This window comes from Triticum aestivum, chromosome 1B, assembly GCF_018294505.1.
Source record: "Triticum aestivum cultivar Chinese Spring chromosome 1B, IWGSC CS RefSeq v2.1, whole genome shotgun sequence".
NCBI classification, from domain to species: Eukaryota; Viridiplantae; Streptophyta; class Magnoliopsida; order Poales; family Poaceae; genus Triticum; species Triticum aestivum.
Window position 1 is genome coordinate 90000365 of NC_057795.1, and position 9851 is coordinate 90010215.

A 9851-nucleotide genomic window follows, 5' to 3' on the forward strand; every position below is an offset into this window, starting at 1 on the left:
GTATTTCTGGATTTAAAAATAATCAGGAAATTCCAGAAAATGCCTAAAACTTCAATAAATCATAGAAATTCAACCGTAACTCCAAATTAAATAATTTATATATGAAAAATTATCAGAAAAATTCAAGGAATCCATCTGTACCATTTTCATGCATGTTAGAACAACTTATCACTACTGTTTAGGGCAAATGAAGTGAATGACATTTAAATAACCACATATGGAGTTTGAATTTGAATCTTGGATTCAAACCAACTTCATTTAATCTGGTTTTAGGTGCATTAGCCCAAAACACATTCATATTGCCATGTCATAGCATGCATCATATTGTGCATTGCATTGATGGTGTTCCTTTCTGTGTTGCCGGTATTTGTCCCCTCTCGATAGACGTGTACCGACGATGTGATCGATGACACCGATGAAGAGCTATATTATCTTCAGAAGTGCCAGGCAAGCAAAACCCCCCTTGTTCATTCCGATAAAATCCCACTCTCTCGCTCCTGCTCTCTTTTACTGCATTAGGACAACAACGACATATTTGATACTTGCTGCGGTAGCTGAACCCTTTATCCTTTGCATGACCTGTCATTGCCACAGTAAATAGATGAAACCCACTAGCATGAGTAGGAGTTGTTTGAGCCCTGATGTGCCTACTCATTTATGCTTGTTTGTCATGCCTGCTACTGCTTAGAGTTGAGTCAGGTCTGTTTCATCGGGGATGAATCAGAGGCGTGTGAACATGTCCCAATGTGTGTGAGCTAAGTGTGTGAACACAATTTGGTAAAGGTAGCGGTGAGAGGCCATGTAGGAGTACATGGTGGGTTGTCTCATTGCAGCCGTCCTCAGGAACTGAGTTCTGTGTTTGTGATCCATGAACAGCTACTACCACACATTGGGTTCCGGTAACTCGACCCCTCTCGACTTATTAATCAACATGATCTCTGTCCAGGAGTTGCAACTAGTTTCTGGTGTTTGTAGGTAGTGTTAGTAGTCTACCAAGTGGCACCCGGTACAGGTGGGCTTGGGACAGACTAGGCACAGTGGCACGGTGTACCAAGTGGCACCCGGATGGTGGGCTTGGGAACCCTGCTCACATCGTTTGGGGCCGTGAGCGACACCCCGGCCGGATCTCCTTGCGGATGGAACCCGAATAGGCGATAAACCTGGACTAGAGACTTGTTCGGTTAGTCAGGTCGTGGCCGACTCCCTCGCCCGGCTTCCGCTTGAAGGTTGCCGAGGTACATGACGTGTACAGGGCGGTAAGTGGCGGGAGCGTGTGTGAAGAAGTACACCCCTGCAGGGTTATCATCATCTATTCGAATAGCCGGATTCCTCGGATATGGAAACTTGGACCCCTTTTACAGTTCATAGACAAGTGAAAGTGGATACTCTAAAACACGCAAGATAAGCGTGAGTGCTATGGATGGCGTTCTCGTAGGGAGACGGGAGCGGATCCATAGCGGTGTATTGGTTGGTGAATATGTGGACTCGTGTGCGCCACTTCAAAAGAGTTACTTGCAGTCGTAGTTCAGGATAGCCACCGAGTCAAAGCTGGCTTGCTGCAGTCAAACCCTACCATCCCCTTTGTTGATAATGATGCATATGTAGATAGTTCTGATGTAAGTCTTGCTGGGTACATTTGTACTCACGTTTGCCTATTTTATGTTTTTGCAGAGAGACTTCAGTCTCACTAGTAGTTCCACGTGGACTTCGACGTTTAGCTTGATACCTCAGCTACGATCTTGTGCCCTCGGCAGGATCTGATAGATAGTCAGGCTTCTCAGCCTTTTTCATTTATAGTTGTCTGTACTCAGACATGATAGCTTCCGCTTGTGCTTTGACTTGTATGCTCTGAGTGTTGGGTCATGAGACCCATGTTTGTAATATCTCGCTCCTCGGAGCCTATTGAATAAACTACTTGAGTCGTAGAGTCATTTTGTGATGCCATGTTGTATTGCACATATCGAGCATATTGTGTGTATGTTATTGAAATGCTTGGTATGTGTGGGATCTGACCATCTAGTTGTTTATCTTTAGTAGCCTCTCTTACGGGGAAATGTCTCCTAGTGTTTCCACCGAGCCATGGTAGCTTGCTACTGCTCCGGAACACTTAGGCTGGCCGGCATGTGTCCTTCTTCGTTCCTGTGTCTGTCCCTTCGGGGAAATGTCACGCGATGAGTACCGGAGTCCTGTTAGCCCGCTACAGCCCGGTTCACCGGAGTCCTGCTAGCCCAGTGCTACAGCCTGGTTTCACTCGCTGATGACCGACACGTTCGATGCTGGGTCATGGATGCCTGTCCCTGTAAGTCTGTGCCACTTTGGGTTTACGACTAGCCATGTCAGCCCGGGCTCTTTATCATATGGATGCTAGCGACACTGTCATATACGTGTGCCAAAAGGCGCAAACGGTCCCGGGCTAAGGTAAGGCGACACCCGTGGAATACCGTGCGTGAGGCCGCAAAGTGATATGAGGTGTTACATGCTAGATCGATGTGGCATTGAGTCGGGGTCCTGACAGCGTTGGTATCAGAGCTTGACTGTCTGTAGGATTACCAAGCCAAACTGGTCGAAGTTGAGTCTAGAAATGCTTTAGTTATATGTAAGGGAATTGATTGTGGGATGGAACGTAAGGCTCTTTTTACTCCTTATACCTTATGCCCTTCTGATCTGAGTCATCATCTTATCTTCTACGGGGATTAAGAACTAGGCTATCTCTTCTTTCTATCAGGATCACGTGTTACTAATCCGTAGACTTATAAGATTGTTGATTCAAGCCTCAGTTCAGCTCCTACTACTTCCGTATGTTAACTGTTGATCTCGAAACCTTGATATTGTGCTTCTGAGTGGTTATGCCACCATTTTTGTGAATGTCTCAAATCTTTTCTGAGCATTTACAGCCGTTATGCTGTCCGAGTCATCCCAGGTTTCCAAACAGTCTGATGCATTTGCAAATTCCTTCCTCCTGTTTCCGATGTGCCTTTGGTCAGATTAATCACACAAATCAGTGAGTTGAGGTACTTTACTGCCTCGACCTTTATGTTGGAGTTATTATTATGACCCTAGGTGTCTTATGGGATCATCTAGTAATTTAGCCATGATTTGTGTTCCCAGTGTGATGATTCTGGCCATCATTCTCGAAAGCATGCCGTGATGCTACTTAGCAGTAGGTATTCTATTCCTGGGTTTTTGAACCCGAGATTCACTCTACTTAAATCATGTTGATAGTGTTGCTAGTTCCTTCAGGATATTAGTAACCCTTGCATTAGTCCTCGAGGTCCGTGGTATTTCCTTCTTCCAAATACTATGAACCGTTTATGGCAGATGTTCCTCGCTGATCGAAAGATCACAATCAGAGTGCTCTCGATGGGTTCTCGATTCTATATTGTGACTCTGCCAGTTCTACCTTTCTGCATGGGTTATCCGGAAGAAATATGTTGAATTCGTTCGACATGCTAGTCCATGCATCCACAACTTGGAAAATCATATGTTCTTTTGAGTTGTCCCTCTTTAGTTGTTTTCTGGCCCTCGTCTATCAATTGATAGTCAAGAGTATGCGTGCGTTCGTTTATCGATGCCTATTACCCTTGTGGTCCGCCAAGCCATTCTATTTCAGAATGAATAGGAGAAACAAACTCCAGTACCTCATCCATATTTAGGATTGGGTCAAAGTAGTTGTGTTCCACAGATCAAGTCACAATCCAGCTTCTGGTCTGCTCTACCCTGAAGTATTACCATCATTATATCAGGAATATCATGGGAATTGCACCACTTTTTGTGAATTCTTGACATAGTGATACTTCTCGCCATTTTTTTTCATTCCTCGGTTCCGTGTTGTTGCAGTCGGAGTTCCGACAAGTGAATCATGATGTGTGAACTCAATACTCCTAGCAACCCCATTGCTTGGTAGTTAAAGGACAATAATTTCATTCTTAGTGTGTCGGTTTTTGAATCACCATTCTAAGATTGATCGTGCTACCTAGTCCTTATTTCCTGGTGCACTCTTTGATTGATGAGTTAGGATTTTGTCAAGTCCTCGCTCATTTGATCATATCATCTTGCCCTGAAAAGCAAGATTGTTCTCGAGCTTAGTAACATATCGGTGGTTCGTGATTTCCGAAGATCTTCTCGGAAGTATTACCAGGTTGTCACCTGACCGCTATGTTGAGCTCGTGATCAAGTTGGTTTCTTGTGAACCACCTTCTCTCCAAGAATCGGTGTTAGATATCCCTGAGCTAGTTGGTTAAGCTAAACGACAACTTGGAGGGTTGGAAGATAAAAGCTTGCTTGACTTAGTTCGTTCCAAAGGGATATTCTTGTGTAGTGTGTGTTGAAGAAAGATGATATCTTCATCGATTGGTCCCTGTGATCAGTTGCTGGACCTATCGTCTTATCAATCCTTTGATTTGAGTGTGGGCTATCGTCAAATCAAGTCAGAACCAACGATGTTCGTAATGTTGTCTTCCTCGTGGTTGATCCCTCGAGCATACACCATTATATCTTTTGGGTCTGACCAATGCTATCACCGTGTTCACACGATGGTGGAAGTCCAGTGATATGGAAATTTCGATGAGTTGTTGTTGAGTCCATTGACAACATCCTTATCTCCTCCATGATGTTGTTGAACATTAAGTTAGTGTTGGAAACTTTTGAAAGCATCTTCTTCATGCTAGCTCATGAAGTACTTGTTTGATGAAAGGAGTGACTTCCTTTGATTCACGTGCATTTTGATGTAAGTTGCTGTCGTGAACTTGAGAAGGTTTGTTTTTGCTCCTTTGGAATCATCCCAAGTCGGTCATGCACGTGCGAAGAATTCTGTGGTCTGTTAGACTGATCATCTTCATTCCATATGTATATCCTAGCACACCAAGCCACTGATTGACTTGTTCAAGGAAAAGAAGTCTATGCTTGGGATCTAATCCATGGACTTGCGTAAAGACTTCGATATCCTCGATGATGGCTCCCAACCAGAACTCGGTAGTGTTTTATTGTAAGACTACCATGTGGGCATGCTTGTCTGGAACAACGTGTTCACATGTTTGTAGCAGAACCAGATCATGTTTTGGAGCTTGCTATCGTAGTTCATTTCCTGAGAATCTCGCAACGTCATCTCGTCGATTTGTGTTGCAAACTTTCATTTTTCTTCCTAGACTCGATGAGTCTGGAATATCCTGACACCAACCAGGTCTGAGTCTCAGGCAGATATGATGGTTGGAATATTTCCCAAGAACTATAATATTGGTCCCTCGATAACCGGTAAGGTGGATGTCGTGGCCAACACACCCAGCCGGAAGACCTATTATTGTAGTATCTTGTTTGAGGAACTTGGCCACCTCCCCATAAGGATTTCGTAGGATTTACCTCCGTAACTGTTCCTTATGGATTCTATTGCTCCCGAAGTCCGACCTTTACTTGATGTTCTAGTTATCAAACCATATCTATGAATGGGTTACGCTAGCACATCAAGGAGAACATTAGAAGCGGAATCCTAAATGTCTCTCGGTCGATCATCCAGATTTTATTTCCTTGGCCTCGCTAAGGTGAAATCTGAGAAGGTATTATCTTCCTTTGCATCTGCATCCTCCATCACCATTCATCATGGTAGCAAGTTGTGTTGCCAGGATTCTTGACACGGATGTTGGTAAAACCTTGATGAATATGGAAATGCTCAAGTTCTTGAGAGCACGCACAAGCGCTAGGTGTTATCATCGGCACTAACTGGGTTTGCTCTCAGTTTCCTCGGCAATGCTATGATCTTTTCAAACAGTGAATTCACTCTCTGTTGTTGGGTTTTTCCCCAGTTACCAGAATCATTCCCAGCATTTGCATTTTGTTCCTAGCTTGCACCGCCATTGTGCCATTCTACCATGGGTCTCTTCCATTTCCGGTGATAAGCAAATTCATCCATTACGTTGTCTTCAACAAGGTAATCCACATCATCCAAGTTTGGGTATGCCATTCTACCGACCCCTCCAAACGATCGCTCGAGAATTGTCTTAGGCTGGTTTAAAGAGTTTCAATGATCTCTGAATCAAAAGTAATTCTTTTTGCCACTTAAGGGGATATCTCTACGAGTCACCTTCCCTAAGGATGTTTCGTCGTGGTGTCATGGCAACTCAACTCCTCACTACGTGGACAATCGTTTACCACCTTCTTAAGTGTGGAATTGTTGTCCACCTAGTGAACCTTCGTCATCCGTTTCTTTCCACCCCTCTTGATGTGTATCTCGTGTCTCAACCCGAGAGATGGTCCTATGTCTCATTCCGTGAGCTGTTCGATCTTCGAGAAGATCGACCCCTCTAGAGTCTCCTTCTTCCCTCCATGTCATGTTGACAGGATTTCTCAGGGCAAGACTTCAAGACGATGATGGTGATCGAATCAACGTTCCTTTGAAGTGCAACCTGGATCATGAAGATTGTACTAGTTTGCGTTTCCCCTTCATCCTACCCTACGCTTGAATCTCGAGACGAGATTCTTGTTTAGTGGGGGTGAGTTGTCACATCCCTAGCTTCTGGCATTGCTCTAGCCTAGCTTCATGTGTGCATCATGTCTATATTTTTGAAACTTGAATTGAGGAATTTTGGAAGCCTCAAAAACTTAAATAAAAGAGGGGCAAAAACCCTAGAAATCTCATTCATTGCTTCAAAATGCTCTTTTTAAATGTTTGATAATTTTTGGTAAGGATTCTGGTCCCAACCAAAATATTGAACATTTTTAAGGGATTATTTTTGGGACTTTGGATTTAAATCGTTAGCTATTTGAATTTGAATTATATTCATATAAATAGAATATAATTTCAAATACCCCCTGAAATATTTTATAAGCTTTTGGAAAAGTCCATCTAGCAATATAAAATATTCAGAGGAGCTTTGGCATTGTTTGAATTATTATTTTAATTCAAAACAGTGGCAAAATAAATTAAATAAAACAAACAGAACAAAAAAATATAAAAAAAACAAGCCTACCTGGCCTTACCCGCGCAGCCACCAGAGCCGGCCCAGTTCCCCCCCCCCCCAGCCGGCCCAGCCCACCTCCTCCTCCCCCTTGTCCTCTTCCTCCTCTGCCAGGAGGACGGACACCGCACGCACGCGCGCACGCAGAGGTCTCCACCTCCTGCTTCGCCGTGGCAGCCTCCCTGACCCCCTTGCGACGCCACGAAGACGGCCTCGACCCCCCCTCGATCGTCTCTCTCTCTCTCTGGACCCCCTCCTCCTCCTCTGTTCTTCCTCCCTCTCGTCACCGAACGCACCTGGGAGCGCCGCTCGCCGTAGCCATGACCACGGCCACCCCCTCCCCTCTCCGACGTGCTCCCGAGCTCCTGCACCTCGTTGCCAACCCCCTCACCGAGCCGCGTGACCGGAAGGGCCCCGAGCAGCCGCCATCGCCATCATCTCCGAGCTTCGGCCCCGGTGCCGTCTCCGTCGAATTCGGCCACTCCGGCGCGCCCCCGAGCCCACTGACCCTCCCTACAGCTCCGCGGTGAGCCTCCGTGCAGAACCCCTCTCTCTCCCCTCGCGTTTGCGAGCTCTAGGCCATAGCCCGTCGCGGCTGAACTCCGGCCGCCGCTGACCATGTCGCCGCCGTGGCCTGAGCTCGAACGGGTCGCGCCCGTGCATCTCACCGAGCTCGTGGTGACTCCAGGAGGCTGCGCAATGCTTACCTCACTCGCCCGTGCTCCACAACACCGTTTTCGCCGAGGCCCGAACTCCGGCGCCGCCTCGGGCTCCATTCCGGCGAACCCCGGCCACCCCCGCACCTTCCGTTGGCCCCCCTAGATGCGCACGGGCACGGGCTACCTTCTGGTGCCCTTCGCGCGTCCAGCCGCCGCCCGTAGTGCAACCCCGGTGAACTTCCGCCGCGTTTCGGGTCGCCGCCGGCGACACTCCGGCGACTGCCGACGTGGCACGCCTAATTAGCACTAATGACGCCTAAACACCCCCCCCCCACAGCCACTGACAGTGGGCCCCGTAGTGGGTCAAAGCCCGGGTCAACGCGGGATTAGCCCCTGTGTCACTGACGTGTGGACCCCACACGTCAGGTTTGACTCTGGGCGACCCAGTTGACCTGCTGACGTCATGATGATGTCAGGCTGACGCAATAAGTATTTCTGGATTTAAAAATAATCAGGAAATTCCAGAAAATGCCTAAAACTTCAATAAATCATAGAAATTCAACCGTAACTCCAAATTAAATAATTTATATATGAAAAATTATCAGAAAAATTCAAGGAATCCATCTGTACCATTTTCATGCATGTTAGAACAACTTATCACTACTGTTTAGGGCAAATGAAGTGAATGACATTTAAATAACCACATATGGAGTTTGAATTTGAATCTTGGATTCAAACCAACTTCATTTAATCTGGTTTTAGGTGCATTAGCCCAAAACACATTCATATTGCCATGTCATAGCATGCATCATATTGTGCATTGCATTGATGGTGTTCCTTTCTGTGTTGCCGGTATTTGTCCCCTCTCGATAGACGTGTACCGACGATGTGATCGATGACACCGATGAAGAGCTATATTATCTTCAGAAGTGCCAGGCAAGCAAAACCCCCCTTGTTCATTCCGATAAAATCCCACTCTCTCGCTCCTGCTCTCTTTTACTGCATTAGGACAACAACGACATATTTGATACTTGCTGCGGTAGCTGAACCCTTTATCCTTTGCATGACCTGTCATTGCCACAGTAAATAGATGAAACCCACTAGCATGAGTAGGAGTTGTTTGAGCCCTGATGTGCCTACTCATTTATGCTTGTTTGTCATGCCTGCTACTGCTTAGAGTTGAGTCAGGTCTGTTTCATCGGGGATGAATCAGAGGCGTGTGAACATGTCCCAATGTGTGTGAGCTAAGTGTGTGAACACGATTTGGTAAAGGTAGCGGTGAGAGGCCATGTAGGAGTACATGGTGGGTTGTCTCATTGCAGCCGTCCTCAGGAACTGAGTTCTGTGTTTGTGATCCATGAACAGCTACTACCACACATTGGGTTCCGGTAACTCGACCCCTCTCGACTTATTAATCAACATGATCTCTGTCCAGGAGTTGCAACTAGTTTCTGGTGTTTGTAGGTAGTGTTAGTAGTCTACCAAGTGGCACCCGGTACAGGTGGGCTTGGGACAGACTAGGCACAGTGGCACGGTGTACCAAGTGGCACCCGGATGGTGGGCTTGGGAACCCTGCTCACATCGTTTGGGGCCGTGAGCGACACCCCGGCCGGATCTCCTTGCGGATGGAACCCGAATAGGCGATAAACCTGGACTAGAGACTTGTTCGGTTAGTCAGGTCGTGGCCGACTCCCTCGCCCGGCTTCCGCTTGAAGGTTGCCGAGGTACATGACGTGTACAGGGCGGTAAGTGGCGGGAGCGTGTGTGAAGAAGTACACCCCTGCAGGGTTATCATCATCTATTCGAATAGCCGGATTCCTCGGATATGGAAACTTGGACCCCTTGTACAGTTCATAGTCAAGTGAAAGTGGATACTCTAAAACACGCAAGATAAGCGTGAGTGCTATGGATGGCGTTCTCGTAGGGAGACAGGAGCGGATCCATAGCGGTGTATTGGTTGGTGAATATGTGGACTCGTGTGCGCCACTTCAAAAGAGTTACTTGCAGTCGTAGTTCAGGATAGCCACCGAGTCAAAGCTGGCTTGCTGCAGTCAAACCCTACCATCCCCTTTGTTGATAATGATGCATATGTAGATAGTTCTGATGTAAGTCTTGCTGGGTACATTTGTACTCACGTTTGCCTATTTTATGTTTTTGCAGAGAGACTTCAGTCTCACTAGTAGTTCCACGTGGACTTCGACGTTTAGCTTGATACCTCGGCTACGATCTTGTGCCCTCGGCAGGA